Here is a 12,771-nt window from a genome sequence, read left to right on the forward strand (position 1 = left end):
TTTTGAAGGCTATCTCGTCCCAGTGTAATCGACAAATAGTACCTTGAATGACGCCTGGCTCATCCAATCAAATTGCAAGTACACCACTCTTTCCAGACAGTCACATTTTCTTGATGGGAAATCTAAACCAATGACGGCAGAGCTGAAATAAACCAAAGGTAAGATTGAGAAAGATGACACATTTAAATGGCACAAATCTAAAAAACTTCTGTTATTTGGTTTTAGATATAAAAGATGTGTGGGATAATTTTACTCCTTTGCTGCCAGATTCCCGCAGGTTAAATGGATTGGACGTTTGTCTCCATCCAGGAGCGTCAGTAAGTTCTGAGGAAAGGAGGCTGCTGCGCCCCCTGCAGGAGAAAATGATGGTCATTCATGGAGTGCACATCAAGCAAACAATTGTAAAAATATTCAAAAGAAGTCTTACCTTACATGGTCTACTTTTTTTTAAAGGAAAAAAAGCCTTACTATACTATGTCGTTTTTTTAAGAAAAAAAGCCTTACTATACTATGTTGTTTTTTTAAGAAAAAAAGCCTTACTATACTATGTCGTTTTTTAAAGAAAAAAAGCCTTACTATACTATGTCGTTTTTTTAAGAAAAAAAGCCTGACTATACTATGTCGTTTTTTTAAGAAAAAGCCTTACTATACTATGTCGTTTTTTTAAGAAAAAAAGCCTTACTATACTATGTCGTTTTTTTAAGAAAAAAAGCCTTACTATACTATGTTGTTTTTTTAAGAAAAAAAGCCTTACTATACTATGTCGTTTTTTAAGAAAAAAAGCCCTACTATACTATGTCGTTTTTTAAAGAAAAAAAGCCTTACTATACTATGTCGTTTTTTTTTAAGAAAAAAAGCCTTACTATACTATGTCGTTTTTTAAAGAAAAAAAGCCTTACTATACTATGTCGTTTTTTTAAGAAAAAAAGCCTTACTATGTCGTTTTTTTAAGAAAAAAAGACCTACTATACTATGTCGTTTTTTTAAGAAAAAAAGCCTTACTACACTATGTTGTTATTTTAAGAAAAAAAGCCCTACTATACTATGTCGTTTTTTTAAGAAAAAAAGCCTTACTATACTATGTCGTTTTTTTAAGAAAAAAAGCCTTTCTATACTATGTCGTTTTTTTTAAGAAAAAAAGCCTTACTATACTATGTCGTTTTTTAAAGAAAAAAAGCCTAGTATAGTAAGGCTTTTTTTCTTTAAAAAACGACATAGTATAGTAAGGCTTTTTTTCTTAAAAAAACGACATAGTATAGTAAAGCTTTTTTTCTTAAAAAAACGACATAGTATAGTAAGGCTTTTTTTTCTTAAAAAAACGACATAGTATAGTAAGGCTTTTTTTCTTAAAAAACGACATAGTATAGTAAGGCTTTTTTTCTTAAAAAAACGACAGTATAGTAAGGCTTTTTTTCTTAAAAAAACAACATAGTATAGTAAGGCTTTTTTTCTTAAAAAAACGACATAGTATAGTAAGGCTTTTTTTCTCAAAAAACGACATAGTATAGTAAGGCTTTTTTTCTTTAAAAAATGACATAGTATAGTAAGGCTTTTTTTCTTAAAAAAACGACATAGTATAGTAAGGCTTTTTTTCTTAAAAAAACGACATAGTATAGTAAGGCTTTTTTTCTTAAAAAAACGACATAGTATAGTAAGGCTTTTTTTTCGTCAAAAACGACATAGTATCGTAAGGCTTTTTTTCTTAAAAAAACAACATAGTATAGTAAGGCTTTTTTTCTTAAAAAAACAACATAGTATAGTAAGGCTTTTTTTCTTAAAAAAACAACATAGTATAGTAAGGCTTTTTTTCTTAAAAAAACGACATAGTATAGTAAGGCTTTTTTTCTTAAAAAAACGACATAGTATAGTAAGGCTTTTTTTCTTAAAAACCGACATAGTATAGTAAGGCTTTTTTTCTTAAAAAAACGACATAGTATAGTAAGGCTTTTTTTCTTTAAAAAACGACATAGTATAGTAAGGCTTTTTTTCTTAAAAAAACGACATAGTATAGTAAGGCTTCTTAAAAAAACGACATAGTATAGTAAGGCTTTTTTTCTTTAAAAAACGACATAGTATAGTAAGGCTTTTTTTCTTAAAAAACGACATAGTATAGTAAGGCTTTTTTTCTTAAAAAAACAACATAGTATAGAAAGGCTTTTTTTCTTAAAAAACGACATAGTATAGTAAGGCTTTTTTTCTTAAAAAACGACATAGTATAGTAAGGCTTTTTTTCTTTAAAAAACGACATAGTATAGTAAGGCTTTTTTTCTTAAAAAAACGACATAGTATAGTAAGGCTTCTTTTCTTAAAAAAACGACATAGTATAGTAAGGCTTTTTTTCTTTAAAAAACGACATAGTATAGTAAAGCTTTTTTTCTTAAAAAACGACATAGTATAGTAAGGCTTTTTTTTCGTCAAAAACGACATAGTATCGTAAGGCTTTTTTTTCGTAAAAAAAGACATAGTATAGTAAGGCTTTTTTTCTTAAAAAAACGACATAGTATAGTAAGGCTTTTTTTCTTAAAAAAACAACATAGTATAGTAAGGCTTTTTTTCTTAAAAAAACGACATAGTATAGTAAGGCTTTTTTTCTTAAAAAAACGACATAGTATAGTAAGGCTTTTTTTCTTAAAAAAACGACATAGTATAGTAAGGCTTTTTTTCTTAAAAAACGACATAGTATAGTAAGGCTTTTTTTCTTAAAAAAACGACAGTATAGCAAGGCTTTTTTTCTTAAAAAAACGACATAGTATAGTAAGGCTTTTTTTCTTAAAAAAACGACATAGTATAGTAAGGCTTTTTTTTCGTAAAAAACGACATAGTATAGTAAGGCTTTTTTTCTTAAAAAAAACGACATAGTATAGTAAGGCTTTTTTTTCTTAAAAAAACGACATAGTATAGTAAGGCTTTTTTTCTTTAAAAAACGACATAGTATAGTAAGGCTTTTTTTCTTAAAAAACGACATAGTATAGTAAGGCTTTTTTTCTTAAAAAAACGACATAGTATAGTAAGGCTTTTTTTCTTAAAAAAACAACATAGTATAGTAAGGCTTTTTTTCTTAAAAAAACAACATAGTATAGTAAGGCTTTTTTTCTTAAAAAAACAACATAGTATAGTAAGGCTTTTTTTCTTAAAAAAACGACATAGTATAGTAAGGCTTTTTTTCTTAAAAAAACGACATAGTATATTAAGGCTTTTTTTCTTAAAAAAACGACATAGTATAGTAGGGCTTTTTTTCTTAAAAAAAACGACATAGTATAGTAAGGCTTTTTTTCTCAAAAAACGACATAGTATAGTAAGGCTTTTTTTCTTTAAAAAACGACATAGTATAGTAAGGCTTTTTTTCTTAAAAAAACGACATAGTATAGTAAGGCTTTTTTTCTTAAAAAAACGACATAGTATAGTAAGGCTTTTTTTCTTTAAAAAACGACATAGTATAGTAAGGCTTTTTTTCTTAAAAAACGACATAGTATAGTAAGGCTTTTTTTCTTAAAAAAACGACATAGTATAGTAAGGCTTTTTTTCTTAAAAAAACAACATAGTATAGTAAGGCTTTTTTACTTAAAAAAACGACATAGTATAGTAAGGCTTTTTTTCTTAAAAAAACAACATAGTATAGTAAGGCTTTTTTTCTTAAAAAAACGACATAGTATAGCAAGGCTTTTTTTCTTAAAAAAACGACATAGTATAGTAAGGCTTTTTTTCTTAAAAAAACAACATAGTATAGTAAGGCTTTTTTTCTTAAAAAAAACGACATAGTATAGTAAGGCTTTTTTTCTTAAAAAAACGACAGTATAGTAAGGCTTTTTTTCTTAAAAAACTACATAGTATAGTAAGGCTTTTTTTCTTAAAAAAACGACATAGTATAGTAAGGCTTTTTTTCGTAAAAAACGACATAGTATAGTAAGGCTTTTTTTCTTTAAAAAACGACATAGTATAGTAAGGCTTTTTTTCTTTAAAAAACGACATAGTATAGTAAGGCTTTTTTTCTTTAAAAAACGACATAGTATAGTAAGGCTTTTTTTCTTAAAAAAACGACATAGTATAGAAAGGCTTTTTTTCTTAAAAAAACGACATAGTATAGTAAGGCTTTTTTTCTTAAAAAAACGACATAGTATAGTAAGGCTTTTTTTCTTAAAAAACGACATAGTATAGTAAGGCTTTTTTTCTTAAAAAAACGACATAGTATAGTAAGGCTTTTTTTCTTTAAAAACGACATAGTATAGTAAGGCTTTTTTTCTTAAAAAAACGACATAGTATAGTAAGGCTTTTTTTCTTAAAAAAACGACATAGTATAGTAAGGCTTTTTTTCTTTAAAAAACGACATAGTATAGTAAGGCTTTTTTTCTTAAAAAAACGACATAGTATAGTAAGGCTTTTTTTTCGTCAAAAACGACATAGTATCGTAAGGCTTTTTTTCTTAAAAAAACAACATAGTATAGTAAGGCTTTTTTTCTTAAAAAAACAACATAGTATAGTAAGGCTTTTTTTCTTAAAAAAACAACATAGTATAGTAAGGCTTTTTTTCTTAAAAAAACGACATAGTATAGTAAGGCTTTTTTTCTTAAAAAAACGACATAGTATAGTAAGGCTTTTTTTCTTAAACGACATAGTATAGTAAGGCTTTTTTTCTTAAAAAAACGACATAGTATAGTAAGGCTTTTTTTCTTTAAAAAACGACATAGTATAGTAAGGCTTTTTTTCTTAAAAAAACGACATAGTATAGTAAGGCTTCTTAAAAAAACGACATAGTATAGTAAGGCTTTTTTTCTTTAAAAAACGACATAGTATAGTAAGGCTTTTTTTCTTAAAAAAACGACATAGTATAGTAAGGCTTCTTTTCTTAAAAAAACGACATAGTATAGTAAGGCTTTTTTTCTTTAAAAAACGACATAGTATAGTAAAGCTTTTTTTCTTAAAAAACGACATAGTATAGTAAGGCTTTTTTTTCGTCAAAAACGACATAGTATCGTAAGGCTTTTTTTTCGTAAAAAAAGACATAGTATAGTAAGGCTTTTTTTCTTAAAAAAACGACATAGTATAGTAAGGCTTTTTTTCTTAAAAAAACAACATAGTATAGTAAGGCTTTTTTTCTTAAAAAAACGACATAGTATAGTAAGGCTTTTTTTCTTAAAAAAACGACATAGTATAGTAAGGCTTTTTTTCTTAAAAAAACGACATAGTATAGTAAGGCTTTTTTTCTTAAAAAACGACATAGTATAGTAAGGCTTTTTTTCTTAAAAAAACGACAGTATAGTAAGGCTTTTTTTCTTAAAAAAACAACATAGTATAGTAAGGCTTTTTTTCTTAAAAAAACGACATAGTATAGTAAGGCTTTTTTTTCGTAAAAAACGACATAGTATAGTAAGGCTTTTTTTCTTAAAAAAAACGACATAGTATAGTAAGGCTTTTTTTTCTTAAAAAAACGACATAGTATAGTAAGGCTTTTTTTCTTTAAAAAACGACATAGTATAGTAAAGCTTTTTTTCTTAAAAAACGACATAGTATAGTAAGGCTTTTTTTCTTAAAAAAACGACATGGTATAGTAAGGCTTTTTTTTCGTAAAAAACGACATAGTATAGTAAGGCTTTTTTTCTTAAAAAAAACGACATAGTATAGTAAGGCTTTTTTTTCTTAAAAAAACGACATAGTATAGTAAGGCTTTTTTTCTTTAAAAAACGACATAGTATAGTAAAGCTTTTTTTCTTAAAAAACGACATAGTATAGTAAGGCTTTTTTTCTTTAAAAAACGACATAGTATAGTAAAGCTTTTTTTCTTAAAAAACGACATAGTATAGTAAGGCTTTTTTTCTTAAAAAAACGACATAGTATATTAAGGCTTTTTTTCTTAAAAAAACGACATAGTATAGTAGGGCTTTTTTTCTTAAAAAAAACGACATAGTATAGAAAGGCTTTTTTTCTCAAAAAACGACATAGTATAGTAAGGCTTTTTTTCTTTAAAAAACGACATAGTATAGTAAGGCTTTTTTTCTTAAAAAAACGACATAGTATAGTAAGGCTTTTTTTCTTAAAAAAACGACATAGTATAGTAAGGCTTTTTTTCTTTAAAAAACGACATAGTATAGTAAGGCTTTTTTTCTTAAAAAACGACATAGTATAGTAAGGCTTTTTTTCTTAAAAAAACGACATAGTATAGTAAGGCTTTTTTTCTTAAAAAAACAACATAGTATAGTAAGGCTTTTTTACTTAAAAAAACGACATAGTATAGTAAGGCTTTTTTTCTTAAAAAAACAACATAGTATAGTAAGGCTTTTTTTCTTAAAAAAACGACATAGTATAGCAAGGCTTTTTTTCTTAAAAAAACGACATAGTATAGTAAGGCTTTTTTTCTTAAAAAAACAACATAGTATAGTAAGGCTTTTTTTCTTAAAAAAAAACGACATAGTATAGTAAGGCTTTTTTTCTTAAAAAAACGACAGTATAGTAAGGCTTTTTTTCTTAAAAAACTACATAGTATAGTAAGGCTTTTTTTCTTAAAAAAACGACATAGTATAGTAAGGCTTTTTTTCGTAAAAAACGACATAGTATAGTAAGGCTTTTTTTCTTTAAAAAACGACATAGTATAGTAAGGCTTTTTTTCTTTAAAAAACGACATAGTATAGTAAGGCTTTTTTTCTTTAAAAAACGACATAGTATAGTAAGGCTTTTTTTCTTAAAAAAACGACATAGTATAGTAAGGCTTTTTTTCTTAAAAAAACGACATAGTATAGTAAGGCTTTTTTTCTTAAAAAACGACATAGTATAGTAAGGCTTTTTTTCTTAAAAAAACGACATAGTATAGTAAGGCTTTTTTTCTTTAAAAACGACATAGTATAGTAAGGCTTTTTTTCTTAAAAAAACGACATAGTATAGTAAGGCTTTTTTTCTTAAAAAAACGACATAGTATAGTAAGGCTTTTTTTCTTAAAAAAACGACATAGTATAGTAAGGCTTTTTTTCTTAAAAAACGACATAGTATAGTAAGGCTTTTTTTCTTAAAAAAACGACATAGTATAGTAAGGCTTTTTTTCTTTAAAAAACGACATAGTATAGTAAGGCTTTTTTTCTTAAAAAACGACATAGTATAGTAAGGCTTTTTTTCTTTAAAAAACGACATAGTATAGTAAGGCTTTTTTTTCTTTAAAAAACGACATAGTATAGTAAGGCTTTTTTTCTTAAAAAACGACATAGTATAGTAAGGCTTTTTTTCTTAAAAAAACGACATAGTATAGTAAGGCTTTTTTTCTTAAAAAACGACATATAGTAAGGCTTTTTTTCTTAAAAAAACGACATAGTATAGTAAGGCTTTTTTTCGTAAAAAACGACATAGTATAGTAAGGCTTTTTTTCTTTAAAAAACGACATAGTATAGTAAGGCTTTTTTTCTTAAAAAAACGACATAGTATAGTATAGTAAGGCTTTTTTTCTTTAAAAAACGACATAGTATAGTAAGGCTTTTTTTCGTCAAAAACGACATAGTATCGTAAGGCTTTTTTTTCGTAAAAAAAGACATAGTATAGTAAGGCTTTTTTTCTTAAAAAAACGACATAGTATAGTAAGGCTTTTTTTCTTAAAAAAACAACATAGTATAGTAAGGCTTTTTTTCTTAAAAAAACGACATAGTATAGTAAGGCTTTTTTTCTTAAAAAAACGACATAGTATAGTAAGGCTTTTTTTCTTAAAAAAACGACATAGTATAGTAAGGCTTTTTTTCTTAAAAAACGACATAGTATAGTAAGGCTTTTTTTCTTAAAAAAACGACATAGTATAGTAAGGCTTTTTTTCTTAAAAAAACGACATAGTATAGTAAGGCTTTTTTTCTTAAAAAACGACATATAGTAAGGCTTTTTTTCTTAAAAAAACGACATAGTATAGTAAGGCTTTTTTTCTTAAAAAAACGACATAGTATAGTAAGGCTTTTTTTCTTAAAAAAACGACATAGTATAGTAAGGCTTTTTTTCTTAAAAAAACGACATAGTATAGTAAGGCTTTTTTTCTTAAAAAAACGACATAGTATAGTAAGGCTTTTTTTCTTAAAAAAACGACATAGTATAGTAAGGCTTTTTTTCTTTAAAAAACGACATAGTATAGTAAGGCTTTTTTTCTTAAAAAAACGACATAGTATAGTAAGGCTTTTTTTCTTTAAAAAACGACATAGTATAGTAAGGCTTTTTTCGTAAAAAACGACATAGTATAGTAAGGCTTTTTTTCTTAAAAAAAACGACAGTATAGTAAGGCTTTTTTTCTTAAAAAAACGACATAGTATAGTAAGGCTTTTTTTCTTTAAAAAAACGACATAGTATAGTAAGGCTTTTTTTCTTAAAAAAACAACATAGTATAGTAAGGCTTTTTTTCTTAAAAAAACAACATAGTATAGTAAGGCTTTTTTTCTTAAAAAAACGACATAGTATAGTAAGGCTTTTTTTCTTAAAAAAACTACATAGTATAGTAAGGCTTTTTTTCTTAAAAAAACAACATAGTATAGTAAGGCTTTTTTTCTTAAAAAAACGACATAGTATAGTAAGGCTTTTTTTCTTAAAAAAACGACATAGTATAGCAAGGCTTTTTTTCTTAAAAAAACGACATAGTATAGTAAGGCTTTTTTTCTTAAAAAAACAACATAGTATAGTAAGGCTTTTTTTCTTAAAAAAAAACGACATAGTATAGTAAGGCTTTTTTTCTTAAAAAAACGACAGTATAGTAAGGCTTTTTTTCTTAAAAAACTACATAGTATAGTAAGGCTTTTTTTCTTAAAAAAACGACATAGTATAGTAAGGCTTTTTTTCGTAAAAAACGACATAGTATAGTAAGGCTTTTTTTCTTTAAAAAACGACATAGTATAGTAAGGCTTTTTTTCTTTAAAAAACGACATAGTATAGTAAGGCTTTTTTTCTTTAAAAAACGACATAGTATAGTAAGGCTTTTTTTCTTAAAAAAACGACATAGTATAGTAAGGCTTTTTTTCTTAAAAAAACGACATAGTATAGTAAGGCTTTTTTTCTTAAAAAACGACATAGTATAGTAAGGCTTTTTTTCTTAAAAAAACGACATAGTATAGTAAGGCTTTTTTTCTTTAAAAACGACATAGTATAGTAAGGCTTTTTTTCTTAAAAAAACGACATAGTATAGTAAGGCTTTTTTTCTTAAAAAAACGACATAGTATAGTAAGGCTTTTTTTCTTAAAAAAACGACATAGTATAGTAAGGCTTTTTTTCTTAAAAAACGACATAGTATAGTAAGGCTTTTTTTCTTAAAAAAACGACATAGTATAGTAAGGCTTTTTTTCTTTAAAAAACGACATAGTATAGTAAGGCTTTTTTTCTTAAAAAACGACATAGTATAGTAAGGCTTTTTTTCTTTAAAAAACGACATAGTATAGTAAGGCTTTTTTTTCTTTAAAAAACGACATAGTATAGTAAGGCTTTTTTTCTTAAAAAACGACATAGTATAGTAAGGCTTTTTTTCTTAAAAAAACGACATAGTATAGTAAGGCTTTTTTTCTTAAAAAACGACATATAGTAAGGCTTTTTTTCTTAAAAAAACGACATAGTATAGTAAGGCTTTTTTTCGTAAAAAACGACATAGTATAGTAAGGCTTTTTTTCTTTAAAAAACGACATAGTATAGTAAGGCTTTTTTTCTTAAAAAAACGACATAGTATAGTATAGTAAGGCTTTTTTTCTTTAAAAAACGACATAGTATAGTAAGGCTTTTTTTCGTCAAAAACGACATAGTATCGTAAGGCTTTTTTTTCGTAAAAAAAGACATAGTATAGTAAGGCTTTTTTTCTTAAAAAAACGACATAGTATAGTAAGGCTTTTTTTCTTAAAAAAACAACATAGTATAGTAAGGCTTTTTTTCTTAAAAAAACGACATAGTATAGTAAGGCTTTTTTTCTTAAAAAAACGACATAGTATAGTAAGGCTTTTTTTCTTAAAAAAACGACATAGTATAGTAAGGCTTTTTTTCTTAAAAAACGACATAGTATAGTAAGGCTTTTTTTCTTAAAAAAACGACATAGTATAGTAAGGCTTTTTTTCTTAAAAAAACGACATAGTATAGTAAGGCTTTTTTTCTTAAAAAACGACATATAGTAAGGCTTTTTTTCTTAAAAAAACGACATAGTATAGTAAGGCTTTTTTTCTTAAAAAAACGACATAGTATAGTAAGGCTTTTTTTCTTAAAAAAACGACATAGTATAGTAAGGCTTTTTTTCTTAAAAAAACGACATAGTATAGTAAGGCTTTTTTTCTTAAAAAAACGACATAGTATAGTAAGGCTTTTTTTCTTAAAAAAACGACATAGTATAGTAAGGCTTTTTTTCTTTAAAAAACGACATAGTATAGTAAGGCTTTTTTTCTTAAAAAAACGACATAGTATAGTAAGGCTTTTTTTCTTTAAAAAACGACATAGTATAGTAAGGCTTTTTTCGTAAAAAACGACATAGTATAGTAAGGCTTTTTTTCTTAAAAAAAACGACAGTATAGTAAGGCTTTTTTTCTTAAAAAAACGACATAGTATAGTAAGGCTTTTTTTCTTTAAAAAAACGACATAGTATAGTAAGGCTTTTTTTCTTAAAAAAACAACATAGTATAGTAAGGCTTTTTTTCTTAAAAAAACAACATAGTATAGTAAGGCTTTTTTTCTTAAAAAAACGACATAGTATAGTAAGGCTTTTTTTCTTAAAAAAACTACATAGTATAGTAAGGCTTTTTTTCTTAAAAAAACAACATAGTATAGTAAGGCTTTTTTTCTTAAAAAAACGACATAGTATAGTAAGGCTTTTTTTCTTAAAAAAACGACATAGTATAGTAAGGCTTTTTTTCTTAAACGACATAGTATAGTAAGGCTTTTTTTCTTAAAAAAACGACATAGTATAGTAAGGCTTTTTTTCTTTAAAAAACGACATAGTATAGTAAGGCTTTTTTTCTTAAAAAAACGACATAGTATAGTAAGGCTTCTTAAAAAAACGACATAGTATAGTAAGGCTTTTTTTCTTTAAAAAACGACATAGTATAGTAAGGCTTTTTTTCTTAAAAAACGACATAGTATAGTAAGGCTTTTTTTCTTAAAAAAACAACATAGTATAGAAAGGCTTTTTTTCTTAAAAAACGACATAGTATAGTAAGGCTTTTTTTCTTTAAAAAACGACATAGTATAGTAAGGCTTTTTTTCTTAAAAAAACGACATAGTATAGTAAGGCTTCTTTTCTTAAAAAAACGACATAGTATAGTAAGGCTTTTTTACTTTAAAAAACGACATAGTATAGTAAAGCTTTTTTTCTTAAAAAACGACATAGTATAGTAAGGCTTTTTTTCTTAAAAAAACAACATAGTATAGTAAGGCTTTTTTTCTTAAAAAAACAACATAGTATAGTAAGGCTTTTTTTCTTAAAAAAACGACATAGTATAGTAAGGCTTTTTTTCTTAAAAAAACGACATAGTATAGTAAGGCTTTTTTTCTTAAAAAAACGACATAGTATAGTAAGGCTTTTTTTCTTAAAAAACGACATAGTATAGTAAGGCTTTTTTTCTTAAAAAAACGACAGTATAGTAAGGCTTTTTTTCTTAAAAAAACAACATAGTATAGTAAGGCTTTTTTTCTTTAAAAAACGACATAGTATAGTAAGGCTTTTTTTTCGTAAAAAACGACATAGTATAGTAAGGCTTTTTTTCTTAAAAAAAACGACATAGTATAGTAAGGCTTTTTTTTCTTAAAAAAACGACATAGTATAGTAAGGCTTTTTTTCTTTAAAAAACGACATAGTATAGTAAAGCTTTTTTTCTTAAAAAACGACATAGTATAGTAAGGCTTTTTTTCTTAAAAAAACGACATAGTATAGTAAGGCTTTTTTTCTTAAAAAAACAACATAGTATAGTAAGGCTTTTTTTCTTAAAAAAACAACATAGTATAGTAAGGCTTTTTTTCTTAAAAAAACAACATAGTATAGTAAGGCTTTTTTTCTTAAAAAAACGACATAGTATAGTAAGGCTTTTTTTCTTAAAAAAACGACATAGTATATTAAGGCTTTTTTTCTTAAAAAAACGACATAGTATAGTAGGGCTTTTTTTCTTAAAAAAACGACATAGTATAGTAGGGCTTTTTTTCTTAAAAAAACGACATAGTATAGTAAGGCTTTTTTTCTCAAAAAACGACATAGTATAGTAAGGCTTTTTTTCTTTAAAAAACGACATAGTATAGTAAGGCTTTTTTTCTTAAAAAAACGACATAGTATAGTAAGGCTTTTTTTCTTAAAAAAACGACATAGTATAGTAAGGCTTTTTTTCTTTAAAAAACGACATAGTATAGTAAGGCTTTTTTTCTTAAAAAACGACATAGTATAGTAAGGCTTTTTTTCTTAAAAAAACGACATAGTATAGTAAGGCTTATTTTCTTAAAAAACGACATAGTATAGTAAGGCTTTTTTTCTTAAAAAAACGACATAGTATAGTAAGGCTTTTTTTCTTAAAAAACGACATATAGTAAGGCTTTTTTTCTTAAAAAAACGACATAGTATAGTAAGGCTTTTTTTCTTAAAAAAACGACATAGTATAGTAAGGCTTTTTTTCTTTAAAAAACGACATAGTATAGTAAGGCTTTTTTTCTTAAAAAAACGACATAGTATAGTAAGGCTTTTTTTCTTAAAAAAACGACATAGTATAGTAAGGCTTTTTTTCTTAAAAAAACGACATAGTATAGTAAGGCTTTTTTTCTTAAAAAAACGACATAGTATAGTAAGGCTTTTTTTCTTTAAAAAACGACATAGTATAGTAA

The sequence above is a fragment of the Stigmatopora argus genome, chromosome 3 (genome assembly GCF_051989625.1).
Source record: "Stigmatopora argus isolate UIUO_Sarg chromosome 3, RoL_Sarg_1.0, whole genome shotgun sequence".
Classification (NCBI taxonomy): domain Eukaryota; kingdom Metazoa; phylum Chordata; class Actinopteri; order Syngnathiformes; family Syngnathidae; genus Stigmatopora; species Stigmatopora argus.